The 23061-nt window shown below is 40.8% G+C and overlaps 1 protein-coding gene across 1 annotated transcript in view; it reads left to right on the top strand.

Moving 5' to 3' along the window:
* Positions 1-305: 305 nt before the first annotated feature.
* Positions 306-23061, top strand: part of trpa1b (transient receptor potential cation channel, subfamily A, member 1b) — a 42106-nt gene continuing 19350 nt past the window's right edge. Inside the window, exon 1 of the mRNA XM_085172731.1 lies at positions 306-22943. The gene's annotated coding sequence lies outside the window, so the exon portion shown is untranslated. The remainder of the gene's footprint in view (positions 22944-23061) is intronic.

Raw genomic sequence — 23061 nt, forward strand, 5'->3', positions numbered from 1 at the left:
CTGTATCACGAATTTTCCACTAGGAAGCCAATTTTACTATCCACATGGATGTGTATAAGAGGGCATTGCACAGCGAAATCGCGCGGATAATATAACTGTAGTATAATCTGAAAACATGCATACTTGTTACACTGCTGTTTTTTCTTATTCTGTGTTCAGTCCACCACCTACCTCAATCTAAATCAGTCTAACAATCCCTGCTGCTACTGTTGTAGCGCACATTCGTTTTCGAATCATTTAAAGTAGAGTAGAGTTTGAAAAAAAAAAAAAAACAAAGAAAAAAAGAAAAACAGCAGAATTATATGGTGTAAAAATGAGTCTCACCTTGCCTTGGACAAACCACCTCTTTGCATGCAAACTCCTCTTGTTCCTGAGGGAGCAGAGGACGAAAAGGGAGTCGGGATCTCCCCGTCAGTCAAGCGGCTATTGCTGTAGGAAGCCTACCGCCGCGCAGAGAACGCGCGCCCACATTTTGTGTGAAAATGAGTCGAAAACAGACGAAAAAAGCGTCAACGTTTTCTCTGAAAATGTTCATCGGGAGAACGGACAGTGTCGTTTCGCCTATGGGAACGCCGAGGAAATGAGTCCTGCGCCTTCATCCAAAAGCTTGAAGACAGAGGCTCTGAACTCACTGTAACTGCAGACGTGTAGAGCGCGTAAAGGCAACGAGAAGGAACGGGATAAGCGCACTTGCGGAGTGTCCCGCTGTATACTACATAAGGAGGAGCAGAGGGGCGCACATGGCTGCACCACATCCTAGAGGTGAAACCAAATCAGAAGCGGGCGGAATATTATTTTTCTAAAACAGAACAAATGTTCAGTTGAGAAGTGTTCGATTTCTAATCACGGAGAGCAGAGATTTTTAAAGTTACTGAGCGAAATCCTGGATCATATTATCCTACAAGAGCAGTCACGCACGGCAAATCAAAAGCAAAATCTTTACAATACATCTATAGTATATAATACACCACTGGCCTATCGTTGCTGTGCGTAAAGTGTTGGTAGCAAAGGATAGGTGCACTCCTTGCCGTAGGTGTGACTGTAAATATTGCGCTGTATTTCCTGTTTCGGTGGAGATTTGAAGTTGGATTATTACAACACGCTGCTGTGAATAATCTTCAACAAAATTTCTCAGGATAGCAGTTTTTACATTTTACCAAACTACTTTCGGTCACTCACACAGTAGCATGGCCGCCACCTATTGTAAGGAAAACAGCTAAAATCTCACATGTATTTGGCATTATACACCAGATTGCTCCCGTTTCTCCATCTCTCGCTCTCTCAGTGCACAGGAATATTGTCCAGTGCTGCGGTGATATTTTCTTATAGAGTCTACTCATGTGTCAACTGAACATTTCCCCCTTAGCTAAGCACTTTTCCAGAAATTTGATTATACGCTGCATATGTGTAATCAATTTCTCTGCCATGTTCTTTCCTTCGAGTGACAATTGATCAATACTGCTGCACTGACTAAAGAGAGCCTGGTGTGCATGTAGCCTATACTATTTCTTAACTGTGTGGGCACAATGTTTGAAGGTCAGTATTGTTTTGGTGGTCTTCACAGATTTTGTACATTCCCACAGCACACTCATGGCAATCACATATCACCCCGATTAGTTGTTTGAATGTGACCTCAGTAATCTGGCGGTCTAGTGCATAGACTAAGCTGCATTTGCTTTGGGACTGTTTTTTTGGCAAGAGGATTGCAGGATTTGTGCGAGTCTACAAATGCAAAGAATCTATTATTTTACACCCCAATAAAAGTGTTTACCACTTAATCAGGTAATGATTTAAAGATGTATTCATTTAACCCCTTGTTATCATGGGTGTATTAATATGACAGGCCTCAGGTCTGCTGCAGTGAAGCATGACTATGACCCCTAAGTGACAGATGTAAAATATTCTGCTGTTGACAAGAAAACTGCTGATGACAAAGGTTGTTAATGAGGGTACCGAATAATGATTAAGAGTAATCGACTGTGTCCCCTTTCATTAATTATTGCGAAACTGGCAGCCAATCAGTTATCCCACGTGAGGTAGCGCAACAGGGCAACATTGTGCAGCTTCTACAGCAGTGATTTGTGTTGCGTGCAGTAATGTGTACTTGCTGTAGATGCTTCCAGCCCTGTGCTAACACCACCTGCATGCGCGGGTACTCCAGGGAGTTGAAGGCAGCCTGCATCCATCCCACCATGTGGGTGGAATAATTCTAGTTACCAGCTTGATATCTATAATTACCAACTTTCCAACAGGTTACAAAGACTATAAAATGTTTGTTTTCTTTGGACAGTTTTCTTCTTCTCATTCCTGTGTACTATGTGGGCATTTGTGCTTGTGTGGGCTGTTGCCATAGCAACCCAAATTGTAGCATCATGCTGAAGAAACACTTTGGGCCACAGAGCCAGATAGGCTTGGATATTTAGATAACCAGCGTTGCTGTTTTGTTACCGCTGAATGATTGAATCACTTGTTTGGCCAATTAACCTTGGGCGTCTGTAGTCGTCAGATTTCCTTGCACAGTTTGAGCGTGATAGCGGGCTCATGGAAGAATTCAAAAGAAAGTACTTGGCCACCTTCTCACCTACCTGCTCTCTCTGTAACATTCTTATCAATCTCTGACCAAAGAGAAGTTGACTGACTGCACCGGCTGTCTCATCCATGAGCTGTCACTGCCTGCTGTATTTTCCCTTTTCAGTTTGTCATAAAATGTGTCCACTCCATCATCCAAACAACACCGTGGACACACTCGCACCCCACAGCTCCTGCCTCTGACGCTGTCAGCACATAAGAGGACACATCATCGCCCGTTCGTCACACGGTCATTAGACAGATACACCGAGGAGCACCACACCAATGATTTTTCAGCTTCCTTTTACTGTACTGGGTTCTGAAAGTGTGAGTGTTCACATAAGAAGGAAGCACATGGGCTGATCTTAAAAAAGAAATGTTAAAGAGGCGTGTGTGAGTTGTGTGTGTGTGTTGTGTGCATGGTGAAAGAGAGAGGAAATATGGATGCTGTAATTTACTGTCAGCTTCTGCAGGAGTGGGAGAGCAAAGTCAAATCCACTTAAATTACAATAATAAGCATTCAATCAGTTTGGAACACCTTTCTATTATAGGAAGCTGTCATGGATTTGAATATTTGCAATAGAAAAACCCCACATGGGTGGATAAGGTTAAAAAAATCTGCTTTCTCTTTTTACGGCTTCCTGATCCTTGCTTTGACAGCTTGAATGTAATGTAATTTTCCATTTTTGTCATTTATTATTCTGCAAAGTTCAAAGTTGGAAAGGTTTTTGGATGGCTCGATGTGAGGCTGCAAAAATGTGAGCCCGGAGACTTTGTAAGCATGCCGTGACACAGTGCTCAAATGTGCTTGTGCGTGTGGGTGCGACAGCGTTCTGGTGCTGTGCTTCGTTTTATTTGTGCGTGTGTGTTTGTCAATAAGAGGGAGGAAACACACCATAGCAGCAGCCTGTTTATTCTCTTTTGCTATTTTTAGCTTCTGGTCATGTCAAGGTCCACACAAAGCACCCACCCACAGTGGGGCAGCAGTGACTTTCACTGTAACGGTCAGCTGCAGACTGGACTCATAAATCTATGCCATGTCTTCATTCATTCCATAAAACACACCTGTTCACCTCTGATGCTGCCAGCATCACCTAATGTGTCAAAAATACACACAACACAATGAACACACTTTGGTATTTGGTTGTACAAACTGCATGTATGCTATGTAGGCTTGCCCTCAGGGGTTAGCGGTCTAAGTATGTACCAACTACTAAGTCCTGGTTCAAATCCAACCAAGGACTTGTGCAGTATGTCATCTCCCTCTCCATCTCCCCATGTTTGTTGTCACTTTTCACTGCCATCAATCAAAATAAAGAAACAATACCCTAAAAAATGTATTTATCAAAGTGTATGTCCATGGTGCTCTGGTCTCAGCTTTCTCTCTGGAGCCGATGTTAGCTGCGGACAAACAAACATGATTGATCACCCCTCTGTGATGCTGGTTATGTTTGCATAATACATCCAGGGGCATGGATCACTAATTGACTGGGTGTTGTTTTCTTCTATATTATTATTGGTATCTCTGCAGCAACTGCCTGTCAATTGCTCTTAAAAAAAAATCGTCGTGTCCAGCACAGCACAGCAGAGGATACACACTGCCACATAGACACATAGATCCTAGAGTCTTGTTACAGCTCAGCATCACTGTTTTCCCAACACAGAATGCCACATCCGGTGCAGCACAGCTTCTCCAAATTTCAGGACTTTGCACCACACTCATCTGCATTCATCGGTGTGAATAACACTGCCTTGCAGAGCAGACAAGATGCTCAGTGTCCCACCTTAACCAAAGTGCTTGTGGCAGCAGGATAATGTGAATATAATGTACTTGGCATAATTGCTGCAAAAACACCCACTCTGGCAATTTGACCTGCTACTACTGTCAAGAGACAGCTTATAAGGGTAAGCATTTTTTTTTACAATCAGGGCAGGTGTGAAAGCAGTGATCACTGCGTGTTGTACGTTTAAGTGAAAGACAGGGAGGAGAGACCTTGGAATGAATAGCAATGAAGTGGTGTGGCTGCCAGAGACATTAAGCTCCGATGGACAATTCAGCATGTATAGTCTGCACCCGAGCTCCATGTGTCGTTTAACTATCGACTTCTCTGGAGCATAATGCTCTGTCAGCCTTTATAATATCATGTAAAAAGAACATTAGGAAAACTGCTTTTATTTTTACTTGCAATGCAAGACACTCACCAGCCACTTAATTAGGTACTGTACACTGCAAATATCTATCATGGCAGCTACTCAGTCCTTTAGGCACGTAGAAATGGTGAAGACATGTTCAAACCGAGCATCAGAATGGGGAAGAAAGGGGATTTCAGTGACTTTGAACACGGCATGGTTGTTGGTGTGAGAAGCTGGTTTGAGTATTTCTGAAACTACTGAACTCTACTGTGATTTTCCTGATGAAACCATCACTTGAGAATGCTCTGAAGAAGAGAAAATATTTGCCTCGTTGATGCCGGAAGACAGAGGAGAATGGTCAGACTGCTGTAAGCTGGTGGGAAGGCAACAGTAACTCAAGCAATGATTGCAGCTAAGTTATGCAGAAGAGCATCTCTAGATGCACAATATGTTGAGCCTTGGAGCAGATGGGCTACAGCATCAAAAGAGCACACCGGGTGGCACTCCTGTCATCTAAGAACAGCGAAATGAGGCTACAGTTCACACAAGCTCGTGAAAACTGGACATTTAAAAAAAGGGAAAACACTGTCTGGTCTCATGAGTATTGATTTCTACTGTGATATTTTGATCATAGGGTCAGAATCTGATGTAACCAACATGAAAACATGCATCCATCCTGGCTTTTATCAATGATTCAGGCTGCTGGTGATGTAATGGTGTGGGGGATATTTTCTTAGCACGTTTTGGGCCCATTAGTACCAACTGAGCATTGTTTGAACACCAAATAGTTGCTCACCATGCCTATCTGTTTATGACCACAGTGAAGCCATCTTCTGATGTCTACTGACAGGAGAATAACATACTCAAAGCTCAGATCATCTCAAACTGGTTTATTGAAAGCCGTTTGGTAGCGAGTTCACTGTACTCAAATGACTTCTACAATTACCAGATCTCAATCCAATACAACATGTTTGACAAGTGGTGGAACTGTGATGGATTGTTGAATGAGAGATTTGCGTAATGAATGTGCAGTAACTGTGTGATCTATCATATCAATATAAACCAAAATCTCTGAGGAACGTATCCAACGTATCTTGTTAAATCTGTGCCACAAACAATTAATCAGAATCACAATCATAAAAAATATATCAATTCCAGAGGAAAACAGAGTAAGGCAGTTCTGAAGGTAAAAGAGTGTCAAACCAGACACTAGCAATATAGTGGCCAATGTGTGCAATGTTTTATAAAAAGAATTATTCCACCCAGATGGCTGAGTTGCAAATGATTCGTTCAGAATAACAAAACGTTCAGGTTGAATATGGTGAGCTGAAGAACTTTACATGAGCTGAGCTCTCGGTTCAAAGCAAAGTTTCAGGGATACACTCTAGACTTGAACTGAAATAACAGTCTAAGCCTTTCACTTGACAGATCAGTCATTTGTTCATTGATCATCCACAGCTACACAGTTCAAACTGGTGGAATAAGGTACAGCAAGTTTAAGAGTAGTGATAAATCATAGAGCTTGGAAAAAAACTTCTAAGTCATTAAAAGCTCTTGTAAATGAATCATACAGTTTGATGTGCTTGTAAAAACCGTTCTCAAAGTGATAGTGGAATGCAGCATATATCAGTCTGTCGTGTTTCAGTTGAGCGAGTGGGACTATGTCATTGAACCTTTGGTCCTTTGGTCCAGTTCCTCTCCTTGATTATAATCCAAATTTAGCTACATTGTGAGAATGTCATTTTCCGTTTTCCATTTTCAGAGCTCTCATAATCTGTCAATAGATGCATTTGGTTACAATGTTTTTTCCCTTTGCTGCTTTTCAGTAATTTCAGGAAAGTGCTTGTGGTTCTATATTTATATCTACTCCAATTTCATTGTGATCCCCACAGTTTCTGTTGTTTGATCCGTCTCAGCAGCTAATGTTTTGCTGGTGTAATGGCAGAGAGACCCATCTACCCCTCTGAGGCTTGCCTGTAGCTCTAGCATACTGCTTCATCTTCAACAGTCCCTGTAAAAAAAGCTGTATTGGAGTAATTCAGCAAATGGAGTTTAAACTGGAAACTGGATCCTGAATCTGAAGAAGCAGCAAAGCAAATTTAACAGTGTCACCTAAGTGGGTGGATCAGAATGGCAATTGCTCGCTCTGTGCAGTGTTAGAAATTGGAGAAAAAAATAGCCTTTGGCTTGACAACATTATCGGAGGTCTAATAATATGATGCTAATGTTTAATAAAACTTTTTCAGTATCACCAGCTTTGATAAGTTAAGAAGAAATGCTTTGAACACCAGCATTCAGAGAAAGATTATGCACATATTTTGTATGTTGAGAAAAATACTGATGACTTAACATTTCTCTAATAATGTCTTTTAGTATGTTAAAAACACACTTATGGGTATGCTAACGATGTTAGAAATTTGATTTTCACTGGACAAAGGTGAACTGTTTCTAATGATAAAAGACTGGTTTTGTGCAACAGACTTAGCAAAACAAACACAAAGCAAACTTTTATATCATCATCAGCAGCAGCAGCATTTCATATTGATGCTGGGCTGCGCTAATCCATTTAGATGATTTCTTTTTAATTTATACTGATTGAAGACAGAGGCTCCTGTGCTCGCACTGCCCTAGTCAGAGAGTTGCATTGATACAGTTGTCAGTGGTGTAATTAGGTCCACAGGTAGTGTTGTGGGGTTATGACTCTTTCTGCAAAATAATGTGAAAGATTAATCATTTGGACAGGAAACCAAAACTTTCCCAATCCTGGGAGGGATACTGTGATGGGCAAATCTCTTCCTCAGCTTACAAATGAGCACAGAGGAGAGAAAGCAAAGTGAGAAAGTCCAAAGTCACAGTGAAAAAGCAATGTTAGTTAAATATTTCTAGCATTAAAAAGTATAGCAAAAGGAGAGTTTGCTACAGCACCAGCACACATACTGGACTGAGGTGTTATAGCCCATTGTATTATTGATACTGTAGTTAACTGCTAATGTGTTGCAAGGCCAATAAAATTGTCTTTTTGAGGGAGAATTGTGTCCTTTATGTCTAAAACAAGCCTAAAAGACCCATGAGTATCCTCCTAATAGACTACCAGGTAAAGGAGCAACTGCCACAACATATTATTGCATGCAACAGCTCATGCGTTCTCTTTTTGTGTAATAACTTTTCATTCATTAATATGATGTTTTATCAGTACTTTATGTGCTGTGCATTTGTTTGCGTTTGATAAACACATACAGACTATAATAAGCGAACTATATATGTCCACACATGCTCTATGTCGATGTATGCAGGCAAACACGTGTGTGTGTGTAGGTCAAACTGGGTCAGACGGTGTGGTCTTATCTTGTTTCCTGCGGTTTACCTGTTGATGTGCGTCTGCGGTCATATTGAGGAGGGAACTCAGCACTGAGCTGTCTGGGTTTAACTAATGAAGATGGCATTGCATTGACATTCAATCTCCCCTCACTTTAGCGCCACTTCCAACAGGACTCTGTGTGTGTGAGTAGGAGTGAGTAATGACCTTGAATATGGGTATTAAGTAATTTGTCAAGTCAATAAAAACTGAGCAGTTGTTGTAAATAATCACACATTACTACACCATCAGCATCCACAGATGATATGATTTTTATTCAGGGCTCCACATTTTGAACTTTAAGCATAATGCAAACTGCTAGAGGGCTTTTGATGGACATGCCCTGAGAAAGTGTCTTTCATTTAAGGCAGTCTGTTGAAATCGTTGCTAGTCTACGTCTTGTTTTCTGCCTTTGATAGTAAGTGATTCCTGGCACTTGTCACACAGTCAGCGACCCAGAGAAGTGTCATATACAGAAGACTGGAACATTTGAAGCTGGGGAGCAAGCATCAGTTAAACTGCTTAGCAGCCTTTCCACTGCAGGAACTTGTGGGTATAAAATATTTAAAGAAGTAGACTCACAAGGTAAAGTAATTTTTTGACAGCTTTAAGTAAGTGCACCTATAAAGTTATGCACCTTCAAGGCATTCCTCAGGAGACTTAGTTGGAAGTCAGGGCGGCTAAGAGGACTGTATTTATGCAGGCAGAGTCATTCAGGAGGCAAACTTTGAAAGGTGGAGCCCTTTTGGAGGTCAAGCAAGGGAACAGAAGCAAAAGTAAGGACCTTCTGGGGATTGAGCAGCAGTGTGTGCCTAGTGACAGAGACGCTGGAGTTCAGGGCACCGTGCACGAACATGCAGAAGGCTGAGATCTAAATAGTAGACAGCTATTAGACAGCACAGACAGATGATAGATGCAGAGGGCGTCCTTCCAACTCTAAAGCTGACTGGAGGTCACTGGTTGATTTTGGGCTGTTAAGGTCATAGGCCAACTTAGGGAACAGACGTGGTATCGGCCAGCTCAGCGACTGTCTACTGACTTGGGAAAAGACTGAGAAGAGAAGATATCGACTGGCTCGGACTCAGAAAGAAGAAAGAAGGGAGAATCTGAGTCAGTCTAGGGAGTGTGAGGAATGCCATCTAACTGAGGAGCAGGAGGAACGTTGGCTAATGTGGGATTGGGAAGACCCTGGACCAGGACTAAAGACCCAGGTCAGACTCAGAAATAGGAGAAACTTCAACCAACTCAGAAACTGCCCTGGAAGTGACGCATTGAATGTGTTGCTCAGCCATTTAAGGGATCTGTACTTAAGATATAAAATAAAAAGATTGTTTTAAAATAAAACAGGAAACAGACAAACAAGACCATAACACCTACTCCATAAAAATAATGTTTTTCTCCCCCCCTGAACAGCCCTGAATGAGTCCCACAGGAGCCTTATACACAGTAGGAAACATGCACAAAGGTGCAGGCTGCTCTACAACAGGCTGCTAGTTCCTGCAGTGGGATGTTATATTAAAATATAACATGCATTGACAATATGAGGGTTTCATAATGGTGATAACAAAAAAAATAATTGGTTTATTTAAATTATCCACTGCAAATTAGGGGCCAGGCAGTTTTCCAATACTCTACTTGTAGATAAACTGCACTGGTCAGAAAATATGGTGAACAGAAGTGCTGACCAGCAGGTTTGCTCTTGCGTAGTGCTTTAACCCAGACAGAGCTCTGGTTTCTCTTCTTTACTTTCACACAACCTATGTATATTGTGCAAATATCCACAGTTAAGGTAATCCCTCTGATTTCAACTGAAAAATGCAACAGTGCCTCCCCTCTCTATGCATCCCTTTCTGTCCCCCTTTCTTCCTCTGACTATACAGCAAGACACAAGTACTATACAAACACAGTGAGACTCTCAGGTTCATTTCACCAGAACACTGTGTGTAAGCATTTTCACTGTCCATTAGTTTGGAAGGCCACTGTTGTGATTCAGAATGGGGCCGTTGCAGAAAGTGAAGTTACGAGACAACCCGAAAAGGAACTTTTGCTAGAAAGATTTCATTTCTTAGAGAACGCAATGCAGTATATCATCCAATTGCCATTAAAGGTGGCAGTTGTTCCACAAAGACTGCAGTAGCTCATTCTCATCTAAAGACGACACTGTGGGTCTAATAAAAATCTGGACTCGTGTCTATATACAGAACGCAGAATGCAGCTCATAATGCCAATGCACTTCTTAAAAGGCTGACATAAGCATTTGTTGTGGATTTTTTTCAAGTTGGTCTGCTTGTGTGTTGCATGTTGTGTCATACACGCACACACACATGCACACGCAGTTCTTTATTGCCTGGTATTTCAATATACTTAGCCATCAGGAGAAGTCAATAAGGTTTTTCCTGCCTCTGTAATTCTAAGGCAGGCTATACTCTGAGTGTTTTCTGTCTTACCCACACATTCTCACATACCCTGTCCTGTCTGTATCAGTTACATTAGGAACTACCAACCCTTCAAACTGAGCCAGGGGAAGACCCGGGTGTATAGATTTTTTTTTTCTGAAAGGAGTCTAGATATTTATCTCCTCTGTGAAGAGATTGCAGTGAAGAGTGGAGAAATGGAGTACCCGTTTCTCAAAATACATTTGAAGTAAAGCTCTAATTTCTACTACGTATACATAAATCTATTAAGCTTTAGCACTGATTTTGGGAAACAATGTCTTTTAAAAAAAAATGTATATTATAAATCTGACACATGTCCCACACTTCAAATCCCCACTGACAAGGAAAGCTCAATACTAAGACTCCCCTTCCCCTCATCCATCATGCAGAGGGCTTAGCAATCCCAAGCAACTCAACGTGCCCTTTACCTAGCACACAGGTCCAAGCCCTTGTCCAAACGTGGAGTCATAATGACTCCCCTTCATCATAAAGAAGGACCCCTGAGGACAGTTGGCGGTCCTTGGATCATTGCACCCACATTAACCTTCCTGTGAAGGGATCAGGCACAAGCTTTCTTTCACAAGGGAGTTGGGTCATTGTTCTAAGGATACAGTTTCTGTTTTTTGGAGGACATTGATATGATAGAGACCTGCCTCTGGGAGCTCCCGTGGCAGAAAGCGCTTAAGGGAGACAGAGAGAAAGCGAATAAAGCCCTGAAAGGAAACGGCAGACAGCCTTTGGCAGAGACGGTAATGTTATCCCCGAGGTGTAAGTTACAGAGCAGAGGTTAGTGTGCTATCCAAACTCTAGCCTTTTGATTACCGCGACTGCTGCAGGTGTAATTAAGTTAAAACAGTTTAATTATGTTGAGTAGGATTCAATGAATGTTTCATTGTAAACCCTAGTTAGTGGGAGTGCTGTAGCCTGAGACAGCTGGACCACCCTACGGTACATGAAATACAGATATTTGGATGGGATTCTTGAAACGGGACCTCCAACTGGCAGCGCGCTCAGATATTTAATATGAGCCAAAAGTCACTTTAGAGGAGCAGGTGATCAGTTTGATAGCTCGTCCAGAAATATCTTTTTTCTTTAATAATTATAAAAGTCATTAACATTTAATTCTTTTTTTTAAAGCTAATCCTCCCACATCCCGTGGAATTAAAACTGTAGCTGTTTGATTTTAGCAAACCAATTTAAAATCCATCATCCCTCATGCTGTGACAATAGATGGGTCCCATTACTTTAGTGGATTTAAATGTTTGTATATTGCAGCCACTCTGTTGTTAAGCATATCGTTGGCACATTTTTCCCACGTGCATTAATCGAGCTCTAATTGAGAGCTTTCAGCAAGTCATGGGAGGATTTAGTCAAATCAACATTAAACATCATCGCGCTTCTCTTGCTGTTGAGTAAAACACACTGTATGACAGCTTAACCTTAAGTACACAACACAATTTTTTTTCCAGCCCATTCTGCCACAAGCTTGGCTGGGTATTTACTGTCCATTGAAACGGTATTGAGTCCTGTCTTTTTTAATGACTGCATTCATCAGTATAAGCTTTCAGTCATTTGAAATACAGCTGGACTGCGTTCTATGCAAGGTGTTTAATTGTCTGTTCTCTAAAAGCCCTCCCGGTATTTTATTGAACTAATTTATTCTGAATAGAAACCCTAGAGGGTATAAAGCCATCTGTTTGACATTGCCAGCTGGACTCTGTCCGATAAGAGACATTTTTACAATGGGGTTAAGCTTCAGGGTTTAAAAATACACAATGAAGCGAGATCGGTAAGCACGGACTGGAAGAGGTACAAAACTGTTTCCGAACTATGAATGAGAAGTCGCTGAAAACACACTGATAAGGTCTTAAATTCTGATCTTAATCTTGTGTGTCCTAAACCAAAGATAGAGTGTTTGGAGGAATCAATAATCTGCAGGATGCAGGAAGAGACTATTTAAAACCAGCTGAGATAAAAGCCGAACACCTAATAGTAGATAGAGGGAAATTTGTGCAACAGCAATGAATAAATTATCTGCCTTTTTTTTTTAAACTGCAAGGTCAGCTCTGTTGGCCTCCTTCTCCAGGGAAACCTCCGCCAACTCACATGAGTTCACCCACAAACACACACTTTAAATCTAGTCCCACACACTGGTCAATAGCAGGCACCCCCACCAACACATTTCACATCTTCCTACACAGGAATGCATCTTATGAGAGCGGGCGCGCGCACTTGCATCAAGTTCTGTCTGCTTTTGTACACATGCATGCATTTGTGCCCCCCCCCCAAAACAAAACAAAAACCTCAGAGAACGGTGTGCTATAATGAGTATTGAGTTATACAAAGGGCACCTTTACAGTAAGCCTCTTGACCTGTGTATGTGGGAAGCTGTTTGCTGTGAGAGAGGAGGTGGTTAAAGGGTGAAAACGGTTCCCAGCAAATACTCTTACATTACTGCACAAAGGAGGCAGCCGATAGAATACATTTACATTCAATATAACAAAACTCTTTTTTAAAATTTCCACATTGGGGCTTTCTCACAATAATGCTGGCACAACATTTTTACTTTAATGTACAACTTCATTAAAAATCTTACACATCTAAAGGTGATACACGAGGTAAGAAGAAGCATATTTTAAGACCCTGCCTCGGCTGTATGTATTTTACAGTATATATGGCCTCATATAAATTTCTCCAAAATAAATCGAAAGGTTAGAGAATGATTAAATTTTTTTTTTTTTTAGAATTATTTATTGTGTGCTGAGCCGACATGCTGGGAATAATTTATTTGTGGACCATCAAAAACATTTATGAGTCTGTTTCAGCAGTATGCTCTAAACAAGAAGTCATAAATCTACCACTGTATCCTCACTCGCCTCTCTCCCTCTCTCTTTCCACCTTGCTGTCTCTCCTTCCGATTCTTCTTCCGCCCATTTCTCATTTTTCAGAGAGCCGCATCACTCGAGTAAGTGCCTGGGCCTAACGATTTGCCATCAATTCAAAATTCATCAGTCGTGATTGGATTTTGGTGGTGCAGAAAAAAAATCGAGGAATCTGTTTGATTTGGTGTTGCCTCCTAAATAGCAAAGTGGAACACATTTCAAAGGTAATGTCCTTCATACAGCAGTTCTGGAAAAAATATTAAAAAAACAACAGCCACAGGTGCCGCGCTCTTGTGGACGGTGCTGCACTTCACAGCCATATTTGCACATTTGTCAGATAAGCATTTCCTTTCCAGTTAAAAAAAAGCACAGGCTGCGTGTTTAAGCACCACATAATATTTATGAAGGGCGTGTTTGAAATACAGAAACACCTCCTTCCATTTGTCTCTCAGCATAAGTGTTCCAATCATTAATCTGTGTTGTCTCCACAAGGTGGTGTCATGCTCATTAGCTCACTGTTGCAGCTCATTGTGTCAGCTAGTCTGACTCCTGCACTGATGTGGATATGTCACATGAGCGATGCTACTGCTTCCATTCCCAAATCTATCTGATAGAAATAATGGAAAGCCGTGTAAATCAATCCCGCAGTTAACTCTGATGCATGCTTATTTATTTTGTTTATTACAGTCAGTTAAAACTGTCTGTGTGGGGCCCTTGTTATCCTGCAGTGTGAAATGCCAAGCGGGTCTGTGCAAACCATTTCATCGCTGAGAGCAGTTCAGTAAAGTGAGACAGTGAAGCCAAACACTCATTACCACAATTTGGAGGGTGTAGCTGCCTTGACCCGTGCACTGACCTTCAAAAATAATAGTTGCAGTGGTGTGGATGCAGTTCATTACCCACAATGCCTGCCAGTCTTCCAGCTCACACATCCGTAGTCACAAAATAAGGGCAAGAAAATAAGAGCCTCCTGGAGCGGTGCACTGACTCTTGTGTCTGTTTCTCACCGTCCTTCCAACCAAAACAAATCAGACTCACAGTTGTACTCAAAACTTGAAAAAAAAAGAAGCTTAAAGAGTATTTTTTCCTTCTAATTCCATGCACTTTTGCAGAAGCAAATGTTAGCTAATTACGCAATGCAATTAGAGTAATCCCCTTTTGTTACCAGTGGCACATTGCCCCAGTGGCCAGCTAGGATCACAGCTAAAGTTACTTAAGCACGACCCCCCTTTGGCGTCAGGGTTAACAAGCATTGCGTGTGTCAAGTAGGTAAGACTCAATATTGAGTCACGATCAGCTTACTGATTCACAACCAGCATTTGTAGTTTGCAAGAATGAGCTGAGCTTTAAATGTTTGTCAGCCTACATCTCTGTGGTTATATGAACTCCGGCACAAATCGGAAGATGTTATTGGGATTTTGGCCATTTTTATACTGAAAATCTGATCATTATATGCTGAAGAGGTGGAAGTATATAGTATGTTCTGCCTAGCAACAAAGCCCTAGCAACAATTAATGAAAAAATACATTGTATGATTTATATGAAACTGCTGCTCTAATTCATGGACAGTGGATACAGGATACACTTGCAGTTTTCTCAGTCATTTTGGTCTATTTCCTTATACCAGGAGTGTAATTTTCACCTCCCTCAATGCTTGTCTCAAAACAGTAAAGGTATTTCTCATAACACATAGTTAGGTGTGCAAAAAATAGTAAAGAATCAAAACCTTTTTCACATATGTCAAGTCAGTCCATCATTTCAACTCTGTAATCAATCAATAAAAACCCTTTTACTACCATTTCAAGACAGACACCTTGTACTTTTATTAAAACCTTATTAGTTTTGGAGAGCCCTGAGTACTGAGGTTTAAGAGTACTACAAAAATGTAGGCCTATGTATGTTTATAAAGTGTTCAGATGCAAAAATGAAATGTGAAGGATTTATTTGAAATTTACACAGTGTCACAGAGAAAAGCAAGATAGACATGTACAATACATGTGAAACTTTTCTTCTTCTTTTTCTTCTTCTTGCTCCCTTCAGGGGTCACAACAGAGAATCCTCTGCCTCCATCTCCTCCTGTCCCTAGCATCCTCTTCTGTCACACCAACCCTCTGCATGTCCTCCTTCACTACATCCATGAATATTCTCTGTAGTCGTCCTCTTCTCCTCCTGCCTGGCACCTTCCTTGTCAACATCCTTTGTCTAATATTTCCACCATCCATCCTCTGCACATGTCCAGACCTTCTCTGCCTTGCCTCTCTAACTTTGTCTCCAAACCACTCAACGTTAGCTGTCCTGCTGATGCACTGATTTCTGATCCTGTCTATTCTGGTCACTCCCAGTGAAAATCTTAACATCTTCAGCTCAGCTATATTCACCCAAAAAACATTTTTCATCTGGAATAATTCTACAGTTTGATCCTTTTATGTTGCTGACACTAAAAAAGTAGAAGCATCTAATTTGTAGCTTATACACCCTTAAATAAGTTTAGTTGATAGTTTAATGAGCAATGGCCATAAGCCAAAAAGAGACAAAAGCAAATTGTTGTGGAAGATGAGGTGAAAGCAATGGGAGGAGAATCTGAAGCCGGGCATTATGTATTATTGAGTGGATTAAATCGAGAGTTGACAAACAAAGTCAACCATTGAGGTTAGGAGTGTGTCACCCCTGCAGTGAATGAAATGAGGCAGAAACGCACCCAAAACTACACCACCCCAACATAAACAGCAGGAAAACCACTGAAGTCAAGCCTGCAAAGAAACTGAAGAAGACCTTGATTGTAACAAGCAGTCTGACCATTCTCCTCTGACCTCTGACATCAACAAGGCGTTTTGACCCAGCGATCTGCTGCTTCTTCTTCTTTTTTCTGATCATTCTCTGTAAACCCCAGACATGTTTGTGTGGGGAAAATCCCAGTAGATCAGCAGTTTCTGAAATACTCAGACCAGCAAATCTGGCACCACCTTTCTTCCCAATTCTGATGCTCAGTTTAAACTTCAGCAGGTCAGCTACACCAGTCTTTCCCAAACACTGAGAAATGATCAGGCTTATGATCATAAGTAGCCTACTGTAAGTCAGCGGTCTCCAACCTTTTTTGCGCCACGGACCGGTTTATGCCCGACAATATTTTCACGGACCGGCCTTTAATGTGTCGCGGATAAATACAACAAAATAAAACTAGTACCGGTATCGAGGAAAAAAAAGAAGATTTATTCATAACACACGTGAAAAGACCCAGAAAAACCGAGTTAACGATCAAAACGATAACAAAATAACGCTGAAAACCGATAACAACCCTGAAAACCATACATTTGACACCTGAGCCTCAACTCTCGCGGCCCGGTACCAAACGACTCACGGACCGGTACCGGTCCGAGGCCCGGGGGTTGGGGACCGCTGCTCTAAGTGACCGGCGTTAGTAACGGGCAGAGTAATTACATTTTCTTCCACTAGAGGGCAGTACAACTACCTGCTCTAATTAAATGGGTTGCTGCCAGTAAAACAGAAGAAGACAAAGAAGAAATTACATAATAGTCATGCATTGTGTAATAGCAATAGGCAAATATTTGAAAAGAAAAAGTAGTCAATCTGACCTGGGTCCTGGAGAAAATTCCGACCCAGATGAAGGCCCTAGCTTGAGTAGAGGTCAGAAGAAAGCAAGAAAGGAATACTGGGGACAAACCAAACCTATTCTGATATGCCTGGTGGGCAGGGAGAAGTTATCAATATGCTTTTTGTGACATTTGTTTTTGTTTTTGTGATTTTTCTAATGTGAAAAATGTGCCGTGGCTCCAAAAGGTTGGGAAACACTGAGCTACACCATGCCTACATGTCTAAATGCTTTGAGCTGCTGACATAAAACAGGTATTTGCCTTAACAAGGAGCTGAACAGGCATATTTAATAAAATAGTTGCTGAATCTATGTAGTGTGACTTTATTGGACTGTATGATGATTGGTACTACATTCTCAGATTGTTCATATTTTCTGTTTTTTGATGCATATAGTTTCATGAGTATCCTTTGGTTATTGGAGCTAATGTTTCCAGTCGCTGCCTGTGTTGGTGCAATGATTCTTCAGGTCAGTCACTCAAGTGTGACTATAGTGTTAACAACGTGCACAGGACATAGCAATGACAGATGGAAGAATACTGTTAAAGAGGATTAAAGGTTGACTCAGGAGAAGTGGTCCTCGGGGTGCAGCAGAGAAACAGCTGCAATACACATTCTTCTCTTCTTCAGTCCTAATCTGGTCTTGTTGTGGATCTGTCTGTTTGGTGAGAGACAATTTTTTACTATAATCTCTTGCATAAATGTATTTAATCACAGATGATATGTGGAAAGAGTGTCATCAACTGTACGTCTGTAATACAAATAATTAAAAAAAGAAAAGAAATTGAACAAAAAAAATGAAAACGAAACAAAAAGGGACCGCCACCAAACACAATACTCCCCTCCAAGTGTGTGAGGGCACGGCCTTACAAACTGAACAGATGGTGTAGCTGGGATAGAATAATATGATACTTTTTTTGACAAGCAACAGCAGCAGTCTGTGTAGCTCATGATTGTTTTTCCAATTTGACTGGTGCGAATCAACACAGATAATCACGAGCACCAGGATCAAGGATTTAGACCTCAAGGGGGTTCCAGCACTCATAATGCTCACAGCAGTCTCAAGACAGTGCAGTTGAGCTCACCTCAGCTCATCTCAGAGCAGCTGGGGTTTGATGTGAAAGAAAAGAAAGACAATAGAAGTAAGAGAACTGCAGCAGTTCTATGTTGCCTGCTGTAAGGGATTCAGTAGTTCTTGCACAGATTCTCCTTCACTATAACTTTAACAAGTTTTTGAATTGCTGACAGAGCAGAGGCAAACTACAACAGGCTGCAAAATTACCAAACAATGCCCCTATTAAAAGCACTTATTGTTAAAACTCCAGCTACTCCCGCTGCTTCAATAGTGTTGGGTTGGGGCTCTGAGGAGGCCAATCCATGACACCTTGGGGTGCACTGACAGAGGCGAGGCTGGCAGACACTGGCGCCACCGGGCCCTCTGACCACCACCAGTAGGCAACGGGTGAAGTGTCTTACCCAAAGACACAACGACCGAGACTGTCCAAGCCAGGGCCGAACCATCACAAGGTGAACTCCCAACTCTTGAGCCACGATCGCACAAGACTGTTGCCACTGATTTTCAGCCCATTTTTTGTTTAATTTGGCATTCCTCAGCATTTTCTCCCTGTTTGCCTTCCCAAAGAATGGCTTCTTGATGGCCACACTTCCACAGAGACCATCTCCGATGAGGTTTCAGTGAACAGTAGATGGATCAACTGAAAGGCTTCATCTCTCAGTTTTTTAGACTATTGGCTTTTTCTTTTGGCCTCCAATTTCCTCAGATATTTTAAGGCCCAAGACCATAATGAGATATGCCAAGTTATTGACTAATAGCTTTTTGGGAATCACCTTGTTGGGATAAAATACTATTGCCAAACTGTGTTATTTTTGGTATTTTTCATATACTTAACTAAAGAAATTGAAATAAAATATATAGGGTAATATAACAGAGAGTTTTCCAGCATTGAATTTACCCTCACTGATGCAGAAAAAGATGACAAAACAACTGAGGACTTGTCACAAGTCAACTGAATGTACTACAGTTCACTAACACTACAAACTAGATATCCCAATGTAGACTCAAAATGACTACACTAGTATTTTAACAAAGCTCTACAACAGCTTATTTTATAAATGTAACCTTTATTTAATGTCCCAATAATACTCAATGTCTCAATTACAACAGAGACCTGCTTTCCACACAGCTTCAATGATACTGATCACCAAAACCTTCGTAACACTGTTGTATTCCACCTTATTGCCACTGACAATGCAAGCACCATACATTTCTTCCTTCCAAAAGCGGACGGTATAACAATATGTCTCCATGGCATAATTTCATATCTCAGTTAAGCCTGAAAAGCATCCTTTGAGCTCTTAATTATATGCTTAGAAAGAATCTAATCCCCAGTATGACTAAAGAGATTTCCTGTGCAAACATATTTTTATTGAAATTTGCATCCTCATTTCAGAGTCATTTACAATGGCTGACAAGCCAGTCATTCTCAGAGAGGAAAATCACTGGAAACATCATAAAATGTTTTGTTTGCGCTGTTGATTTAATGGATGGGGAAATGACTAGTTGTTTTCACTGCAGATCACTCACTGGTGGCACACGAAAAAGCAGACACGCTCAGTAGGTTTTCAGCAGGAGTCAGACTGGCAGCCGTAGGTCTGCTGCCCGAGGTCACCGCCACACTTAAGAGGTAACCTCATTTATAAGTGATGGAAACACCAACACACTTGCACACGTTTCCAGGGCCCCATATGTGCACACGCATATAAAGACGCACGCAAACAACACTGCAAACTTCTGATGGACGGCTCTGCGCTAATGCACTCAGCATATCTCTGCTCTCAGCCACGTTAACGTACCCTTTCGACAATTTGTAAACTAAGAGGTTTTCGTTCTGCAACCGTGGCAATTTAAACACCTCCTTCACATGCATCACAGTTAACCAAACCATGCAGATGTGCAAAATTGCTAATAAACTTCTCAGTGTTTTAATAATATAACGATATCAAATAACTGTGCATGTGGAAGTATGTATGAAATGAATTTTTGTTTTTTTTAATGGCGATTTTTCCACCATTCTGCCCACAGGTGCCCTTCCAGCACTAGAGCCCAGTGTGTGACTCATCACCTGTCCTGAAGTCATATGATGCACACAGCCCAACTTTGCCATTTAGAAGTTGCTGCGCTCTAAATACACCTGCCTGTCATATAAATACTATTCAAATCAGTTTGCCATTAAATAACCATCACACATACAGGGACACTCGTGAATGCTGTTCCTAAAGCAAACTTAGTCAAAACACACACATCCTCATCACTTGTGCGCTCGCGCCCACCGCACATTTCCAAGACAAACACGGACATATTGCTGCGCAATAGTGTTTACTGTACATACTGCACTCAACGTGAGCCTAGAAAGTCATCAATCTCAGCTGGAGAGATAATACATGCTTTGTGACTCCACATCTGCTGCATGTGTGGCTTTCCCCTTGGACAACGTCACACTTCAAAGATAACCTCGCAAGAACAATAACCGGACAAATATTAGTTTTGCTCTGTGAGGCTTATAGGAGGAGGATGTGGTTAAAATATACCTGCTGACATTTAATATTTGTTGGTGTGCAGCAAAACAGACCTTAAGGATCTTTAATTAACTAATAAAAATGTTTTGTCATTAAATTGTTTCATAAATCACAAAATGGTGCCTATAAATCAAAGCTGTGTCAGGTTTTGAATTACAGCTCGTTTTCAGAGTTTCATGATGTTTGCAATAAATATTTGGTTGTTTCATAAAGTTTTTGTACATTCTTAAAGACAGATTTCAAACATCTAGGCATTTCTGTTCAGCTGTTTTCAGCTCAAGTAATAGAGATATCCATATATTAAAATGAAACAGAAACATGGTGATGTTTCAAGAGGAAACTCTAACTATTTTTTAATCATAGCTCATCTTTTTAGTTGTTAATATTTGCTCACTAGGACAAAATTGTCACTGGTTAGGCCATGAAGGTTTTCTGGCTGCTGGTTTTACTTGTGCACCCCACTGCATGTTCTCCACTGATTCTGTCCTCTGGTTCCTGCTCAGCCCGCTGACTTCTCTCATCGTTTTTACAAATATAGACTTCCACGGATTAAAAATGCATGCAGAAAGAGTAGCAGTTGACCTTTTCTGTGGCTGGACATGTCCTGTCATGGGGAAAATACTTTTTTAAGTACATGAGATTTCTTTTTATTGTAGCAGCACAAGCAGTGACTGGGGTTAAATTACCTGCAAGTCTGAGTGGCTTACACTGCATCTGGGCCTATTAATCCATCCATGCGAGAAGTGCAGTAGTGAAGGAGTGAAATACCATCAGTTTTGCATGTATATTGTCATGAATGAACTCAGGAAAAGGTGTGTTTTCAGCTACAATAATAATAATAATAATAATACAGATATCCATATATTAAGATGCTTCTAAATACACAGAAAAATGGTGATGTTTCAAGAGGTAACTCTAACTATATTTAACAGTTCGTTCATAACTATAGCTTGTGTTTTTAATATTTGCTCACTAGGACAAAATTGTCACTGATTGGGCCATAAAGGTTTTCTGGCTGCCAGTTTTAAACTGCACGTTCTCCACTGATTCTGTCTTAGACAAGCTGAAATTTTAATCTAATAACACCAGTTATTAGTTCATAAATATTTGCACCAAATTGCATGGCAGTCCATCCATTAGTGGTTGAGACACTTCGCTTAAAAATGCCACAAGGTGGCATTAGAGGAAAAGTCAGGAAACCTCAACCGTGCTATACAACTGTTGTTGTTGCCAGACGCTCACATTTTTATATGATAGAAGAGAAGTGGAACTAGACGATAAGTAATATGATCTAAAAAGTCATTATGATTCATACACTGGTGAAATGAATCTCTCTTTGTTTCCCTTGTAATTTGTTTAATAGGTATTATTTTGGGATATTTTTGGAAGTCGTAATCCAAGCACCCAGCAGGTGAAGACTGCAATCCTTGGAGCTTAAGAAATGGCTAAAATGTCTTTAAGTTTCCTTTTACTCTATTAGTTTTTAAAAGAATGGCTTGCTGTTTTCAGTTTCTTTTGATGTTGTTAAAGGATTTTTTACATGATATCCAACTTAATTCCATAATTGGAACATCAAGCAAAACTTTAATACACATTTCATATTGATCTGAACAACTCTACACTTAGTCTCCTGATTAATGTGGAATAGAAATGCTGGTATAATCCTTAGTTAATGATACACCTTATCTGATAATCCTGCCTGATAAAGATTCACTAGGGAATACTCAGTAATCCTCAACAAGGAGGTCTTTAAGGTCATCTTTAGTCACTTGCTGAGTCACTTCAGAGCAGAAGCACAAGACTGTCACAAAAAACAAACAAACATAAAAGGCTATTGTTTCCATTATAATCACTGATTGGATAAATGGTATACGGTAGGCCATGTGGAGCTGGGTGGTCAAGTTTCATCTGAGGGGAGCCTTGACTTTCAGATGCTACTAATAGGCAGAATCCTACATACTTTCAACCCCGTTTTAAAGATGAGCACGAGCTTTGGTTTCTTCAGTTCGTCATCACTTTTGTGGGAAAAGACGAGAGAGACGACAAAATCCGTAAACACATCAGCAACTCACATCTAGACACATTAATTAAACCCTATTGTGAAGGAGAGTGAAGTATCATGTTCGCTGTTTAATGTAATGCTGCCAGTTAAATATACTATCACGTTACACCATGGGCTTTTCTTCTCTTCTGTGAAAACAGCACGAGAGCCATTCGGTCACAAGGGGCAGCATTTTGCCTGCATTAGACTGGGAGATAGACAGGGAAATAGCCAGCTCACCACACTATTTAAAGCCCTTTCACAGGCAGTAGTGAGGAGAACGTCCAGATTGCTCAGCTCAGTAGCAGCATCTCGCAGTTACAGTAAGTAATGTCTTTGATGTTGTCTTTAAGGTTTTGAGTTTGCGTGGGGACAAATTTAACATTTAATATATAGTCATATTAAATATATGACTATATATATATATATATATATTTGATC

The sequence above is a fragment of the Neolamprologus multifasciatus genome, chromosome 9 (genome assembly GCF_963576455.1).
Source record: "Neolamprologus multifasciatus chromosome 9, fNeoMul1.2, whole genome shotgun sequence".
Taxonomy (NCBI): domain Eukaryota; kingdom Metazoa; phylum Chordata; class Actinopteri; order Cichliformes; family Cichlidae; genus Neolamprologus; species Neolamprologus multifasciatus.